The following is a 17,199-nucleotide window of genomic DNA, read 5'->3' as shown; positions in this document are numbered from 1 at the left end:
GTTTGACATATTCCTTAACAATATTGTATATAACCACTACAAAACCTTTTGTATGTAACTGTATGTTAATATATTCATTTATTCATATATTTATTTCAGCCAAGCATTCAAATTAGCAGTGCCTGATCACACATTTCAAATATAGCACACAAAGTTAGCAGTACCTGAAAATGAATCGGCTCATATATTTCAAGGGTCTCAATACTGACCTTGGAATGGTTACCTAACTGAGTATTTTGTAGAAAATCAGAAACAAGTGGGAGAGCAGGATGAATCTCTTCACCTTTTTGACATGCTGCCTTCAGAAAGAGGCATATAGTGGTGTGGTTATTTGTTGGGTACTGTTGTTCCCTATCATGATGCTGACATAAGTCAGATATGATTTTACTATGACTGCAAACACATATTGCAGCCACCAACACCAGCAGTTTTCTCTTAGTGTGTTGTTCTCAATTGAAACGCTCATTGTATTTATCCAAGGGTTTTGACAGTGAAGTGAATGGGAATCGTTAGTAGTGGGGTGAAAAGCAAAGTGCTAGTTGACTGCAGAAACTGGGATTTGCCAAAGGGAATGCAATATAAAAATGGAAGTTGGTGGCTTTTGTGATTGTTGCTTTGTCACTGCTGATTAATTAAACATTCACCAATGTTCTCTCGTTAGCTTGAAAGGGTTTTTGAAAGGACTTGTTTTTGTCTTGTTAAGTTTTTCTGTGTTGTGGCGTTATGAACAGAATCAAAAGCTCTGGACATAAAGACACAAACAAACATTGCGTCTTTTTTCATCTCCCGTTTCATATTCATAAATCATTTGTGTTTCATTTCTGTCACACTAAGGGTGCACATTTTAAAAAATTCACAAAGCTCTGACGAAGGCCGTGAGGCCGATACGTAAGCTTTTTAAATATCACTGATACTATCAGGAGCAGTGTGCGGTTTCCTTTCTCCTTCATCTTGTTCAATTGTTGCCATGCACCTGCAAATAAGATTGCTCAGATGTGCGAGTGCCTTTTGAATTTTGGATTTCTATCACACTAAAATAAGATTTTATACAGAACTCACTCCTACTCTATTTTCTAATTGTGCTTTAAAATTCCAATAAAGTCTACTGCGAAAACAGAGGAAAATAAACTCTTATGAACATAGAGACTGTTGGATTTCTGACAAAAACATGTAACTCAAAACTATTGAAAAGGGCTTGAAGTAAATTCAAAAACCGTAAGCTGTTATATGGAGCTTTAACAAACAAAGGTTAGCTTTTAAAATGTTTGGGCTGACATGCCTCTCATAGTACACATTGAAACACAGGCTAGACAATGCCTCAGTGTGTCATCACTACCTTGGCAGGCAGTTACCGCTAGAGAAAAATATATGTGACATGTGCTTGTAAGGCCTTCATGTTTCCAGTGTGCAGGTGAGCACAAAGGTTAATAGAACATGCCTGAGAATGCCTTGTTCTTTCTGAAGGTGAGCTGGATAAGAAACGTGGCTATGTTCACTTCATGTTATGTAATTTATTGAATAACAAATTAAATAAAGCCATTTTTATAGTTTTGGTTTTGTTATTGGTGTACTGACATTGTCAAGCCCTGATCTGTTTCACCTGTCTTGGTGATTTGTCTCCACCCACCCCCAGGTGTCTCCTGTTTTCCCCATTAGTCCCCAGTGTATTTATCCCCGTGTTTCCTGTCTCTCTGTGCCAGTTTGTCTTGTTTTGCTAAGTCAACCAGCGTTTCTTCTAGCTCCTATTTTTCCAAGTTTCTGTTTTTTCTTAGCCCTCCTGGTTTTGCCCCTTGCCTGTTCTGACCTTGAGCCTGCCTATCTCTTTGTACTGTTTGGACTCGGACATGTTCACTGAACCCCTGCCTGTCCTGACCTCGAGCCTGCCTATCCCCTGGTACTGTCTGGACTCTGACCTGGTTTATGAACTCTCGCCTGTCCCCGACCTGTCTTTCGCCTACCCCTTTTTGATGTAATAAATATCGGAGCTCAACCATCTGCCTCCTGTGTCTGCATTTGGGTCTCACCTTGTGCCCTTATAAACATTCTCCATTGAAGACAAAAGAGTGCAGAGTACATGTCATGACATTTATTTTACTTACTTCCTTGGTGATGTGCATTCAACCTACAGGAGATTTTCCTCTTATCTTACGCTGATCTCATTCCCTGACTGTAACACTTAATGATCTCATTCTAAGAGGACATTAGAGCATTAAACAAATATTTTTTATGATAGATTTTTTTCACCTGATTGGATGTCTTCAACATTATCTCAAACGGGATGTTATTGGGGTGTATGTCATAGTAATATTTCGTACATCTTCATATCAACCTTTGAGTGTGGGCAAATAAACAATCAAACAAGCACAAAATATCCTGTTAAAGGTTTTATGTTTTTATATATTAACATTTAATACACTATACTCATCCATTAATTTCTTGATACTGGACAGCTGAAAATGCTGTATCTATATTCAAAATATTTATATATTTAAATTTGTCTTAAATTCTAAATGAGTTTTTTACTTAATGGTATAGGGCTTCTCACAAGGGGAATTATGTATCATTTGCACGGATTGGACAAATCTCATTGGATTATTGGATCCGTTTTCTTGTTAATGGGGTCTTTGACTTTAAGGCCAAGACAAGCAAGCAAATTCCCCCACTAGGTCCTCCAACCATATGCTGGAATTATAGAGCTCCCTGCCTTCTGTTGCTAACAAGGGGATTGTGATGTAGTTTAAATTAGAGAATCTGCTTAAAGTGACTATTCAGGTAATTAGAATCAGGTCGCCCGACCCTCCTCTCTACCAAAGAAAGGGTGTGAATGACAATAATTGCTACACAGAGAAATAAACTTGGAAAGTTTTTTTGCCATCTCAAACTCCAACGTGAGGCCTCGGGAGCCTTGCCTGAGCCTGCTTCATTATCAAGGCGATTAATAAAACTGGTGGAGAGACAGATGGCATGTCGCTCCTCAGCCCTCCTCTCCTCGCAGCGCGGCCGCTCTCAACCCCCTGTAAAATGAGCCTGTGTACAGAAGCACCAGGCGTGCAAACGTGTCAGGATCTGCTAAATTGGAGCGCAGACATAAAATTGAAGTGACATTAATAGATTACCTGGAGTTCATTTGCATTTTGAGAGTTATTATAAACATCGGTAACAGGACTAACAGGCACGGTCTGTGGCTCTAATGATATTTCTGATTATTCACTGATCAATGATGGCAGCTTGGGAAATAAGTAAAGAGTTGTCATCATTGATTTTGACTTGATCAAGGAGAGACATATGGAAATGAGGGCTACATGCAGACTTACATTGGGCGCACAATCATACAGTATGCGCACATTAGACCCCTCATTTTAATATTAGCACACCTTCATAAATTAAACATGTACCGAGTGAAACGTAACACGTTTTTACATCAAAGCATGTGACGAGAGGCATCGGGTCACAAGTGACAAAAGCAAAGGGGCGCAGGTGAACTCAGATATGGGCCACATTAGTCACCTGTGAGATGATCTTACACACAATACTTCAACACATTACAGGTATCAGATTCGTATCAGGACAGCTGGACTATTTGGATACCATTCCACGCTCCATTTAGGCCAGATGTGCAATACATTTGACTTCCTTGATTTCATCGAGCATATGGTCTTTGTAATTTAACGCTGATCTTGCCGTCTATTCTGAACAAAACCGTGGCTTTGGAGCAGTGGCAAAGGGAACATTGTAGCTAAAGTTGAGGGTCATCGTCTTACCTTTGAAAACATTCATTTAGACCATGGTCTTCAACCGTAACAACTTGGTGGAGAACGTTGGCGGAGAGCTTCTGTTTGGTGTGACTCGCCTCTCCGATTCAGGACTCTAGGTTCTGGCAGATGGGCAGGGAGGCAGGGGGTTGTGGGCCTTTAACACTGTGTGCAGCTGGGCCATAGCAGAGTCACATCTGCCGTGCAAGCCAAGCACGGTGCTGTAGAAGGCCAATGGCCTCAGCTGAGGCAGGGGTCAGGCCTGTGAACCTGGTGTGACTCTCAGCCCAGCCAGCCCTTTCGGTGCTGCTAAATAGGGATAGGACAGGAGTCCAAGGCAGAGGAGACTTCACAGACAAGCTGGGCCTAGCTGTAAATAACTTGCTCCTTCTATTTCACCTCATTCTGCATTTGGAGTGTCCTCTCTCTCTCGCCCTTTCTCTCTCTATATGGGTGCCTATGCTTATATACAAATCTATATTCATATTTCGATACAGCCTTTTGATATGGCTTGTTGGATGATGGAAAACAATTTCAAGTTTTGGGAATTTGTTGTTTTGTCAGACAAACAGTGTGAATATGCAGAGACAACAGGCATGTCTGGACTGGTTCTGCCATCATTCAATTTAATCAATCACCTAGCTGAATCATCTGTCGGGTTGTACCAAAATAATGAAAGTGCACACGCACGCACACACACACACACACTGACTCACACATTACTTATTCATCACATGTTATTTATTATCCGGCGTAACTCTGAATTATGCATGTAATATGATCAGTCGCTGGTCCTTCAAAGCCTCCTGAGGCATTTATTCTTTGTAGAATACAGTATGTAGGCTTTCTATGTAGCATGCACTCTGTGGCACACCTAACATACCTAGCTGTGCATTAACACAATTGTACCCTGCAGTTCAAAAGTTGCTGGTGCCTGTCATTTGTCCTGCTCCCTATGTGGCTGAGCCTGAACTCTCCCTCTCTAATACCTCAGCTTGGTCTTCCTTGAAGAGAGAACAAAAACTACAGGCTCCCAGGTAATGATGCCCTTCAATATGTTCTGCATAAGATTGGCTCTGCGGATGAATGGTAAAGAGCTCAATGAAACGAAGGACAAAACCCCCGACTGGCTCTTTTCAAAAGTCACCCTTTTCGTGGCGGCCATGAAGCCCACAAAAATTAAGAGATAAGAGACAACGTGATAAAAGAGAGGGAAATGAATGAGCTGAAGTGTGTTTTTGTCCGGGCAGCTCTTGTGGTGAGAGAAAGGTACATAAACACCCAAGGCCAGTGCTAATGGGTCTGGGCAGCATTGTGTCGGCTGGAGTGATGCGACTGATCCCCTTTGACAGGGTAATCAGTACAATGCTGGACACTGACATTATCCCTTTCGTGATGGAGACGGGAGGGATGGAGAGCATCCTGAGAGTGGAACATCCTATATGTGGTACTACAAGCCTAATAAAAGGCCCAGTGTATAGCTGCCAACATACGATTTACATTGATATTACCTTTATATCACGTTTCAGGAGAAGATCCAAATGCAGACAGTGTCGAAGTAACACAAGTTGATTACTAGAACAGGGGGCAGGCAAAACGACAGGACGAGGGCAAGCAGAGGTCAGTATCCTGATCAGGGCAGGCAGAATGGTCAAAACAGGAACTAGAAAAAGACAGCAGCAAGGGGAAAACCGCTGGTATGCTTGACAAGCAAAACAAATTGACAACAGACAGAGAACTCAGGTATAAATCCACTGGGGATAATGGGGAAGATGGGCGACACCTGGAGGGGGGTGGAGACAACACAAAGACAGGTGAAACAGATCAGGGTGTTACACTTTATGTTGCCTAGCTTTTTACAGACTTAATTTAGGTGGCAAGCGTAGTTCAGTTCTCACATGTAAAAACACAGTGAGGTGCTCATGTCACCTTCCTAACATATATATATATATATTGATGTGTTAATTAACATTATAGACATTTGCATGGAATAGATGACTATGCAAGATTGCAGTTTTACATGAGCAAAGTTTATAAAGTATATTATGAATTAGGCTTGGGTGATATACCGTTTGTACCGTACACCGGCCGGGGAATTTTGAAATCCTGTTGGTATGATTTAAAACCGTATATATGTTTAAATTTTGAGAGAAAGCCATTGAATCAAACTTTAAGTTAAGTATATAAGAAATCTAAGATAAATCATTTCCAGCTAAATTATATCCAGCTCAGGGCTCCAGCTATGCATTTGGTTTGCTAACTTGCTAGCTAGTGGCTGTATTTCAAGATCAAGGTTCTTGGTTACAGCAGAGACATCCCCTACTGCGGATATTCCCAAACTTTGGTACGCGTAATGCGTCGGGGGTACGCCAAATAAAAATGTGTTTCACATTTTCAAAGAGTCCATTTAGATTTTTCAACAGGGCTATACATTTGGGTGATGTTTTTTTCTCATCTGAGTATCCTCGTTTCACTGCCCAAAATAAAATTAAACCATTTAGTGTTCAGTGAAATAACAACACAATGTCAAATACAGGTAGCCTAGTCAAATGATTAACATCCAATCACATTAATCGTTACTCTCGCGGGAATTCCGCTAACGGTCAGTATGTAGCCAAACGTAGCTGCTGCTCATTCCGTTTGCTCGAAAATTGATAAATGGTTTAAAAAAGTAAAGCCCGCGTCTATAGAGACACGTACCAGCTCTACTGGTAGTTCTGCTACTACCAGCAGAACAACATCTGCACTGTTTCATGATGCATCAGTGACATGGCAGGATATGTTTTGAAACTATTACAGCTTCGCATACAAGCCAGTGAATTCTATGCGTTACAGCTGGATGAGTCAACAGATATGGCGGGCCTGGAACAGCTCCTGGTGAATGTCCGTTACGTTTATGAGGGGTCAATTAAGGATTCGCCCCTTTTCTTTAATTTTCGCCTAAAATGACATACCAAAACCTAACTGCCTGTAACTCAAGCCCTGAAGCAAGGATATGCATATTCTTGGTACCATTTCAAAGGAAACACTTTGAAGTTTATGGAAATGTAAAAGGAATGTAGGAGAACATAACACAATAGATCTGGTAAAAGATAATACAAATAAAAAAACAACCGTTCTTTTGTATTTTTTGTACCATCATCTTTGAAATGCAAGAGAAAACCAATAATGTATTATTCCAGCCAGATGCAATATATTTTGGCCACTAGATGGCAACAGTGTATGTGCAACGTTTTAGACTGATCCAATGAACCATTGCATTTATGTTCAAATTTTGTATCATGACTGCCCAAATGTGTCTAATTTGTTATTAATAACTTTTCATGTTCAAAACTGTGCACTCTCCTTACACAATAGCATGGTATTATTTCACTGTAATAGCTACTGTAAATTGGACAGTGCAGTTAGCTTAACAAGAATTTAAGCTTTCTGCCAATATCAGATATGTCTATGTCCTGGAAAATATTCTTGTTACTTACAACCTCATGCTAATCGCATTAGCCTATGTTAGCTCAACAGTCCCGTGGCAGGGACACCGATCCCGAAGAAGAAAACAAAATGTGTCAATACTTTGCCCCTTGATAACCAGTGCACTTCTGTATGTTGTTAAAGCGTTACATGGTCGCTGCCCATATCATTGCATAATGCAGAAAATATACAAGAGTTCAGGTGCCTTGCTTTAACAAAGTTAACCATTTTCACTGTAGTATCCAAAACGAGCCTCTCGGTGGATGCTGCAGTGTACCAAAGTGGCGTCGGGAGCAACTGCTTGCACGTGGGTTACCACTCGACTATGTCTCCCTGTCATGGCTTTTGCGCCATCAGTACAGATACCAACACATATTGACCACCAAAGTCCATTTGATGTCACAAAGCTGTCCAGTACTTATAAAAAATCCTCTCATGTTGTCCTGGTTTCCAGTGGTTTGCAGAAGAGAATGTCTTCCTTAATTGAGAGACGAGCTTAAAGTTTTCTTTACTGACCATAATTTTCACCTGTCTGACTGCTTACATGATGACGTGTTTCTCACATGACTGGCCTATCTGGGTGATGTTTTTTCTCACCTGAATGATCTGAATCTAGGATTACAGGGACTCTCCGCAACTATATTCAATGTGCGGGATAAAATTGAGGCTATGATTAAGAAGTTGGAGCTCTTCTCTGTCTGCATTAACAAGGACAACACACAGGTCTTTCCATCATTGTATGATTTGTTATGTGCAAATGAACTTAAGCTTACAGACAATGTAAAATGTGACATACGAAGCACCTGAGTGAGCTGGGTGCACAATTGCGCAGGGTACTTTCCCGAAACGCATGACACAAACAACTGGATTTGTTATCCCTTTCATGCCCTGCCTCCAGTCCACTTACTGATATCTGAACAAGAGAGCCTCATTGAAATTGCATCAAGCAGTTCTGTGAAAATTGAATTTAATCAGAAGCCACTGCCAGATTTCTGGATAGGGCTGCGCTCAGAGTATCCTGCCTTGGCAAATCGCGCTGTTGAGACACTGATGCCCTTTGCAAGCACGTACCTATGTGAGAGTGAATTCTCTGCCCTCACGAGCATGAAAACTAAATACAGGCACAAACTGTGTGGGAAATGATTTAAGACTGAGACTCTCTCCAATACAACCCAACATTGCAGTTATGTGCATCATTTTAAGCACACCCTTCTCATTAACCTGTGGTGAGTTATTCACCATTTTTGATGAACAAATAAGGTTTTATATGTAAGATGGCTAAATAAAGAGCAAAATTATTGATTGTTATTATATTCATATTTGTGCCCTGGTCCTTTAAGAGCTCTTTGTCACTTCCCACGAGCCGGGTTGTGACAAAAACGCAAACTCATTCTTAATTTTAATAAATGTATCGTATAGTGTGTGTGGCAGGCTTACAATGATGGCACAAAACAACATTTGAGAGTGCGCTGACCCTGGTGCTAGAGGGGGTACGCAGCTGGAGGTTGAACGTTTGAAGGGGTACAGGAGTATAAACATTTTGGGAACCACTGCCCTACTGGATCAAGATTCCTGTTAACTAAATTGTTTATTTTTTGTATATTTTTTGTAGTGCCCCTTGTGTGCACATTAGGTAATACCTTATGGTGTAGTGTATAGTGCAGAAACGGTATGACGGTATAAAAATCTGGATACCTTCCAACCCCATTATGAATTGATTGGAAGTGAACAGGGAAACCCAAAGGTTGCATGATGGGTGGGAGGTCTGTAAATGAGCACAGTGCGAGGCGGGGAGTGTTTTCTGAATGCTGAAGTGTTCTAATTCGCACCCCAGCATTGACAACGCTTATTCATATCTGATAGGATGCCAGGTTGCTTTCTCACATACATTCTTCAGTTCAAAATCTTTCTCCATCCATTAATTATGAGGGAGGAGAGCTGCAGATATGTAATGATGCGTTGAGGCTTTTTCTCTAGCGCTCTCCTTCTCGCTTTTGCTCTGCAAGCCTCCCTCTTTTTACTCCCTGCCTCTCTTCCCCACTATCTCTGTGTATCTCTCTCACTATATTTTGCTTGTTTTCACCCCCAAACTATTTCCTGTGTGTGTGTTTGAAGGACTGTAGAGTGTGAGACGGTGCGTTGGGGGAACAGTTGTCTATGCCCGTGTTTTTCTTGCTCTTGGTGATTGTAGAGTACTCAGCAATGAGTGCAGGATCCTATGCCCTCCCATCTTTCTCTGTCTGCATTATTAATTGTCAGAGGTACAAACCATAGTTGTTTGGTCCCCGCAGGTACCCAACCGTGCTCTCCCAAATGAAAAGCACTGATTGCATCCTGTGGAGAAAAAAACAATACATTATCTTTCTAAGTTATTTTAAAAGGCATTTTAAAATTACTAAAGGCAGTACACCAAGTAAATACTTACTAGAGAATAAAAAGGTCCATGATTCTACCCACAGTAACTTAAGTATGCATCTCCTTAGTGGAGAACACACACAAAAGTAAAAAAGCTTTCTGAGTATCACTTCATTACACACACAGGGATGAGGCTTTTTTAGTGCGTGAGAGTGTCACTGCTATGCTAACATTTCCCGAAGGGGCCCAGCAGAAGATTCATGTGGCATTGCTGGTGGCGGGAATTGCACACAGACACATAAATGGGAGGGAAAAACATTCATCAAGGTGGCAGAGACTTGAGCAAAGAGGCCCATCCAATCACAGCAGAGAATAAAGGGAAGGCATAAAAGTCCATGCAGCAAGGTCATTTGAAAAAGAAACAGATAAGAACGTGAGATCAAGTGGTAAATCTCCTGTATGTGGAGCCTTTGTGATCCTCACAGATGCCTGTCCCATTAACCAAAGCCAATGCTCTGTTACACTCCTCTGCTCATGCTTTCTCCAACACTTCTCTAACCTGTGTGTGGAACCCATTAAACAGCACTCAGCCTGTTATATGTTCTGTAGATGATGATTATTCTTTGAGGAGTGTTTTTCTTCACCTCTCTGCTCGTGTTGGTGTTTGGCTTGTTTTGTTTCAACACGGTACCTTATTCTGGTTTCACTGTTAGTGAAATATTGACAGTTGCATTGTTCCTTACACCGGAGTATGGATTTAACCAGTCTGTGGTTTCTCCACAGTCATAGGCTGGTGTCCACAGTAGTCAATGCAGCACCAGTCAGTGAACAGGTTGACTATGTCACTTCAGGGCTTCTGGGTAATTGGCTAAAACTGCTCTGCAACACAGTGCAGAGATGGCCCTTTAAAATTTCAACTCACTTCAAGGAGGATAAACAAAGCAGGAGATGACTTGGAGTTTTGGATGCCCTAGCCATTGTATTTGCTCTCTTCTTCTATGTGATATCCATCTGATGTGTGTGTGCGTGCGTGTGCGTGCGTATTTTATAGAGACATAGTGTAAGTGACCACAAGCTTCTGTGTGTTCCCAATGATGGATTGCTCGTCAGGAGGGAGTAGGAATACTCGGTATGCCTTACTGATGCATTGAGTCCCAAGTCACGTACAGTGCTTTTGGTCTTACCTTTCAGATTCCTCCGGGAATCATGTTAACCCTTTGGACTCAACGATCTTGTATCTGATGGCAGTTCAGCTAAGTTCTCCGGTGTTCCCTCCTACCCTCACATTTCCTCCTAGTACAGGGTCCATGTTTTGATACAGTTCTCTAGTAGGTGTCTGACCCATGTCAAAGTGGGCTCCCAAGTGGCGCAGTGGTCTAAGACACTGCATCTTAGTGCAGGAGGCGTCACTGCAGTACCTGGTTTGAATCCAGGCTGCATCACATCTGGCCGTGATTGGAAATTCCATAGTGCGGCGCACAGTTGTCCCAATTCGGCCGGGGTAGGCTGTCATTGTAAATAAGAATTTGTTCTTAACTGACTTGCCTAGTTAAAAAAAGGTTACACCTGTGGTAAAAGTCTATGCCCCATTTTCCTTGTTTCACCCTCAGGCTGCTGCCCCCCTGGTTATGGGGGCAGTAGTGCCTTTTAGTGTGATGTTTGGGTCATTTGGATACATTTTGCAATGCAAATCTAGTTATGTTCAAAACAATATGCTACAGTGCATTTGTCTATGTCAGCGATCATTATTGTAACACAGTCATTCTTGGTTTCAAGTCTCTGTTGACCATGCCCAGCTTCTGTCTATTGAATAACCCTTAACCACACTATCATTTTCCAGAACTGTTCCTACAGCATATTGTAACTTGTTTTTCAAAAACATAATATGTACTAAATATTTACACCCCTTGCTGTTAGAGTGTTGGAAGAACACCACTGTGGTCACTTACTCAGGATGAATGTATTCATAAGAACATATACCAATGTTTTTTATTTGTTATTGCCCAGCCATTATAACTGTCCTGGGAGCAATTAAATATGTGAAGTGTCCCATTCCGTCTCTAACTTCCTTCCCTGAACTATCTGCATGTTGCACACATTTCCTGAGAACTAATTAAAGTGACACAACACTTTAAAATGGCGGCGTATGTCACAGCCATCAGCGGTGAACAAAGGACACTCTTAATTGTTTTGTTCCTGTGGTTCCTGTAAACGGCTTGTCACGGCTCACACTCCACAGCCTGCTTGTTATGTAAGTTTTCCTTGTCACTCCTCCTACAACACACACGCATGCACACACACACACACACACACACACACACACACACACACACACACACACACACACACACACACACACACACACACACACACACACACATACGCTCATTCCCTTCCACTTTCTCAGTGAATGCTTCCTCTGTATCTTATAAAAGGCAATGAATTGTACTGCAAAAATGACAATGACCACAAAGGGGTTATGTGTGACAGTTACTTACACTTCACAAGCCTGCCGTCCCCGATCAATCAATGGCTCAGGGGAGCAATTTTTGTGATACTGACAACTATGTTTTCTGGATATTCTCTAGTTTCCTGTCTGGGCAGGAACACAGTATCTCTCGGATATTCAACAGGTCTTCAAATCAAATCAAATGTTATTTGTCAGATACACGTGGTTAGCAGATGCTAGTGTAGCGAAATGCTTGTGCTTCTAGTTCCGACCGTGCAGTCATATCTAACAAGTAATCTAACAATTACCCAACAATGACCTAATACACACATTTCTAAGGGGTGAATGAGAATATGTACATATGGATATGGATATGGATATGTACATATGGATGAGTGATGGCCAAGCGGTATAGGCAAGGTGAAATAGATGGTATAACATACACTATCCATATATGAGTAATGTAAGATATGTAAACATTATTAAAGTGGCATTATTTAAAGTGCCATTGTTTAAAGTGACTAGTGATCCATTTATTAAAGTGGCCAGGGATTGGGTCGCATTGTAGGCAGCAGCCTCTCTGAGTTAGTGATTGCTGTTTAGCAGTCTGATGGCCTTGCGATAGAAGCTGTTTTTCAATCTCTCGGTCCCAGCTTTGATGCACGTGTACTGACCTCGCCTTCTGGATGGTAGCGGTTTGAACAGGCAGTGGCTCAGGTGGTTGTTGTCCTTGATGATCTTTTTGGCCTTCCTGTGACATGGTGTTGTAGGTGTCATGGAGGGCAGGTAGTTTGCCCTCAGTGATGCGTTGTGCAGACCGCACTATCCCCTGGAGAGCCTTGTGGATGAAGGCAGTGCAGTTGCCGTACCAGGCTGTGATACAACTCGACAGGATGCTCTCGATTGTGCATCTATAAAAGTTTGTCAGGGATTTGGGTGACAAGCCAAATTTCTTCAGCCTCCTGAGGTTGAAGAGGCGCTGTTGCACCTTCTTCACCACATTGTCTGTGTGATTGGACCATTTCAGTTTGTCTGTGATGTGTACACCGAGGAACTTAAAACTTTCCAGCTTCTCCAGTGATGTCCCTTCGATGTGGATAGGGGGGTGCTCCCTCTGCTGTTTCCTGAGGTCCACAATCATCTCCTTTGTTTTGTTGACATTGAGTGAGAGGTTGTTTTCCTGACACCACACTCTGAGTGCCCTCACCTCCTCCCTATAGGCTGTCTCGTCACTGTTGGTAATCAAGCCCACTACTGTTGTGTCGTCTGCAAACTTGATGATTGAGTTGAAGGCGTGCATGGCCATGCAGTCATGGGTGAACAGGGAGTACAGGAGGGGGCTGAGCACACACCCTTGTGGGGCCACAGTGTTGAGGGTCAGCGAAGTGGATATGTTGTTTTCTACATTCACCACCTGGGGGCGGCCTGTCTGAAAGTCCAGGACCCAATTGCACAGGGCGGGGTTGAGACCCAGGGCTTCCAGCTTGATGATGAGCTTGGGGGGTACTATGGTGTTGAATGCTAAACATTCTTACATAGGTATTCATTTTGTCCAAATGGGATAGGGCAGTGTGCAGTGTGTTGACTAGTCTCCCAAAGAACTTTATGATGACAGAAGTGAGTGCTACGGGGCGGTAGTCATTTAGTTCAGTTATCTTTGCCTTCTGGGTACAGGAACAATGGTAGCCATCTTAAAGCATGTGATGACAACAGACTGGGGTAAGGGAGCGATTGAATATGTTCGTAAACACACCAGCCAGCTGGTCTGTGCATGCTTTGAGGATGCGGCTAGTGATGCTGTCTGTGCCAGCAGCAAAGAAGGTGTTTAGTTTGTCTGGAAGTGTGATGTCGGTGTCTATGACGTGGCTGGAATTCTTTCTGTAGTCTGTGATTTCCTGTAGACCCTGCCACATACGTCTCGTGTCTGAGCCATTGAATTGTGACTCTTCCTTGTCCCTGTACTGGCATGTCGCTTGTTGGATTGCCTTGCGGAGGGAATAGCTTCACTGTTATATTCAGGCATATTCCCAGACCTCTTTCCATGAGTAATTGCAATGGATCGCGCTTTCAGTTTTGCGCGAGTGCCGCTATCCAGCCATGGTTTCTGGTTAGGGTAGGTTTTAATAGTAACAGTGGGTAAAATATCTCTAATGCACTTCTTTATAAACACACTGACCGAGTCAGCGTATATGTCGATGTTGTTCTCTGAGGATGACCAGAACATATTCCAGTCCGCGTGATCAAAACAATTTTGAAGCGTGGCTTCCGATTGGTCAGACCAACGTGAAATGTTTCTCGTCACTGGTACATCCGGTTTGAGTTTCTGCCTATAAGACGGAAGGAGCAAGATGGCGTCATGGTTGGATTTGCCGAAGGGAGGGCGGGGGAGGGCTTTTTATGCATCACGGAAGTTAGAGTAGCAGTTGTCGAGGGTATTGCGCATGCGCGTTGCGCAATCAATATGCTGGAAGAATTTAGGTAGACTAAATTCAAATTTGCTTTGTTAAAATCCCCAGCTACAATAAATTAAATGCAGCCTCAGGATGTATGGTTTCCAGTTTGCATAGAGTCCAGTGAAGTTCCTTGATAGCCGTCTTGGTGTCTGCTTGAGGGGGAATGTACACAGCTGTGACTATAACTGACAAGAATTTTCTTGGTAGGTAAAATGGCCGGCACTTGATTGTAAGTAATTCTAGATCGGATGAGCAGAGGGACTTGAGTTCCTGTATCTTGTTGTGATTACACCATGAGTCGTTAATCATGGAGTATCTTTGATGTAAACACATGCATTTTGATCATATCAGATTCAGACTGCCCTGGCCGTACTGTCTTTCATTTCTTTCTCATATCCATTTAAGTAGCCCTACTTGCACACAATGTTAACCTATCTGGCACCGGGGTTCCGCTAGCGGAACTCCTCCCACATTCCACTGAAAAGGCAGAGCGCGAAATTCAAAAGTATTTTTTTGAAATATTTAACTTTCACACATTAACAAGTCCAATACAGCAAATGAAAGATACACATCTTGTGAATCCAGTCAACATGTCCGATTTTTTAAATGTTTTACAGCAAAAACACCACATATATTTATGTTAGCTCACCACCAAATACAAAAAAGGAGAGACATTTTTCACAGCACAGGTAGCATGCACAAAGCCAACCTAATTAACCAAGAACCAACCAAACTAACCAAGAAACAACTTCATCAGATGACAGTCTTATAACATGTTATACAATAAATCTATGTTTTGTTCGAAAAAGTTGCATATTTGAGGTATAAATCAGTTTTACATTGCAGCTACCATCACAGCTACCGTCAGAAATAGCACTGAAGCAGCCAGAGTAATTACAGACACCAACGTCAAATACCTAAATACTCATCATAAAACATTTCTAAAAAATCGATGGTGTACAGCAAATTAAAGACAAACATCTTGTGAATCCAGCCAATATTTCCGATTTTTTAAGTGTTTAACAGCGAAAACACAATATAGCATTATATTAGCTTACTACAATAGCCTACCACACTACCGCATTCATTCAACAAGGCACGTTAGCGATAGCAATAGGCACATTAGCGATAGCAAATAAACCAGCAAAATATATTAATTTTCACTAACCTTCATAAACCTTCATCAGATGACAGTCCTATAACATCAGGTTATACATACACTTATGTTTTGTTCGAAAATGTGCATATTTAGAGCTGAAATCAGTGGTTATACATTGTGCTAACGTAGCATATTTTTCCCAGAATGTGCGGATATTTTTATGACACTCAACTATTCTGACCAAATAACTATTCATAAACGTTACTAAAAAATACATGTTGTATAGGAAATGATAGATACACTAGTTCTTAACGCAATCGCCGTGTTAGAATTCTAAAAATAACTTCATTACGACATCCAGCTTAGTTATAGCGAGAGAGTACCCAAAATCTGGGCGCAAACGACTATTTCACATGTTCGACAGATATATGAAATAGCATCATAAAATGGGTCCAACTTTTGACGATCTTCCATCAGAATGTTGTACAAGGGGTCCTTTGTCCAGAACAATCGTTGTTTGGATTTAGAATTTCCTCTTCTCCAGTCAATTAGCACGGAAAGCTAGCAAAGTAGCGCAAAGCTCTCCTTCCTGAACAAAGGCACACAACGCAACACGCCTAACGTCCCGAATAAATTTCAATAATCTAATAAAACTGTATTGAAAAAACATACTTTACGATGATATTGTCACATGTATCAAATAAAATCAAAGCCGGAGATATTAGTTGTCTATAACGACAGCTTTTCAGAAGGCAAAACCAGGTCCCTTCACGCGCTCTCCAGAAAACAGGAAACTGGTGACACGTCATACAAAGAGCTTTTATTCGACCCCAGATCAAGTTATACACTCCATTTCTTCTCTCACTGCCTGTCGACATCTAGTGGAAGACGTATGAAGTGCATGTATACTAATAAATATCAAGGACATTTATAGGCAGGGCCTAGAACAGAGCATCGATTTCAGATTTTCCACTTCCTGTCAGGAAGTTTGCTGCAAAATGAGTTCTGTTTTACTCACAGATATAATTCAAACGGTTTTAGAAACTAGAGAGTGTTTTCTATCCAATAGTAATAATAATATGCATATTGTACGAGCAAGAATTGAGTACGAGGCCGTTTAAATTGTCCACGATTTTCCCCCAAAGTGAAAACAGCGCCCTCTGTCCTCAACAGGTTAAGCATGGGTATGCATTACCTGGGTTATGAAGAGTGATCTGTTGAGGGAGAGAATGCTTTACTGACTGATTGTTATTTCTCGTCAGACTTTTACACCATGTTCATGTCTCCTCATGAGCATTATGGAATGTAACACAATTTTCAGTGACAGTGCTAGTTGTAAATCATACTGGATTGAACATTGGTTGGGAAATTGGACTGCCATGTTGAGTGGCAGATGACAAAGTTCACACTTTCAAGTTGTTTCCATAGTGATTTGTTTCAGAATTTCCATCAGATCCATCTGCCTCATCAAAGTTAATATGTAACCCATATGGAACCTGGTTGTCAACTCTTAGAATACATTGGCAGCATTGGCAGCATCCAAATGTGGCATTGCACCTACAGTAGATGGTTGTTTACTGAACCTTGTTTATCATATCTCTATAGTCAAGAGTTTTGGCCTGC

General features: G+C 41.7%; 1 protein-coding gene across 4 annotated transcripts in view; it reads left to right on the top strand.

Moving 5' to 3' along the window:
• Positions 1-17,199, top strand: part of LOC129834322 (cadherin-8-like) — a 111,437-nt gene that overhangs the window by 42,936 nt on the left and 51,302 nt on the right. The window lies entirely within an intron of this gene.

Source organism: Salvelinus fontinalis, chromosome 35 (genome assembly GCF_029448725.1).
Source record: "Salvelinus fontinalis isolate EN_2023a chromosome 35, ASM2944872v1, whole genome shotgun sequence".
NCBI lineage: Eukaryota > Metazoa > Chordata > Actinopteri > Salmoniformes > Salmonidae > Salvelinus > Salvelinus fontinalis.
The sequence above is the reverse complement of the archived record's forward strand: the minus strand, read 5'-3'. Positions and strand labels throughout refer to the sequence as shown.